This window comes from Austrofundulus limnaeus, unplaced genomic scaffold (assembly GCF_001266775.1).
Source record: "Austrofundulus limnaeus strain Quisiro unplaced genomic scaffold, Austrofundulus_limnaeus-1.0 Scaffold46, whole genome shotgun sequence".
Classification (NCBI taxonomy): domain Eukaryota; kingdom Metazoa; phylum Chordata; class Actinopteri; order Cyprinodontiformes; family Rivulidae; genus Austrofundulus; species Austrofundulus limnaeus.
The window spans coordinates 2,539,618-2,541,218 of record NW_013952448.1 but is presented as its reverse complement, the minus strand read 5'-3'; positions in this window follow the sequence as shown (position 1 = coordinate 2,541,218).

The following is a 1,601-nucleotide window of genomic DNA, read 5'->3' as shown; positions in this document are numbered from 1 at the left end:
ATATTTACCCTATATACATATACTGTACACACACTACTCACAAAAAAGTAGGAATATTTGGCTTTTGGGTTAAATTTCAGGACAAGCCTAAAATCATGGTTCATGCAGGTTTCAGTAAGTTAAATTTAAGACCTTTTAAAGGACCTTTAAGATCATTCCCACCGAGCACAAAAATCACTGATATAAAGCCAAGTCTCATTGAAAACACACTTTCCCATGTTTAAACAACAAGTAGTGGACATGACTGAACTTCTTTTTTTGCAGGTGAACAAGCCACCGTATGCGGGAGTTTGTAGCAGCAAAGAGGTCAAAAACATGGAAGTAAACTATGCCATTTTTTGCCTGCAGTTGTCACAGGATTTGTAGTTTAACCACGTACAAAGAACGGTAGTAAACAGAACTTCATGAAGGCAGATCACATGAACCTCTGATTACGATACTTTATACAGCCAATGCTTCTCAAATGTTTCAGTTCTTTTTGCACAAGTTGCTGTTTTCTAACGAGGAGCTGAACGGACAGTTTCATAACATGGGTTTGATCCTTGAATCGACCAATAAACTTCCTGGTTCAATTAGAGCTGGTATTTAAACAGTTGTCCCCATCATGCTGTTCACATTTTGACATCATGAGACCAAGACGACACCTAACAATGGATCAACAGTACCTTGCCACTGGGATGCTTCAAACAGGACGTTCTCAGATGGATGTGGTCACTGAGCTTTTACGCTGAACGAGGGACCAGTGCCTCAGTGCTATTCTCTGATGAAAGTCAATTCACGTTGAGCAGAAATGATGGCCGCCAGCGATGGTGGAGACATCAAGGAGAGCGCTATGCATCAGCCACTGTTGTCACCAGACAAGCTTTTGGTGGTGGCAGTGTTACAGTGTGGGCAGGTGTCTCCGGTCGGTACAGGACTGCCCCTACACTTTGTGAATGGTACAGTGGCAAGCCCATACTACCTGAATAACATCATCAATCCAGTGATTGTGCCCCTACATGAACAACACCAGCCTGATTTCATCTTTATGGACGACAATGCTCCAGCTCATCGAGGTCTCATCATCAGGGAAAGGCTGTTGGAGACTGGTGTACCTCAAATGGAATGGCCTGTACTTTCTCCAGACCTGAAACCCATTGAAAACCTGTGGGATCAGCTGAGTTGCCTTGTAGAGGCTCAAAACTCTGCACCCCAGAACCTCAATGACCGAGCTGCCCTTCAAGAAAAGTGGGATACCATGCCCCAGCAGACAATAAGTCGACTTGTGAACAGCATGAGGTGTCATTGCCAAGCTGTAATTGATGCTCAAGGGCACATGACGAGTTATTGAGACATTGAAATTTTTTGTTGTGGTGTAACCACCACTGTTAATTTTTGTTTCAATAAATTGTTTGAGATGAGGAAATCACCAATGCATTCTTTTACTTAAATGTCCTACTTTCATGATATGAACTTTTTACATTTTCCATAAAATTCACCTGAAAGCCAAATATCCCTAACTTTTTGTGAGTAGTGTAAGTTGCTGACTACAACATCTTACAGTGCAAAGACAATGCAGTTATCAAATATCAGTGTTTGACCAAGATCTTCTTATAGTGAGA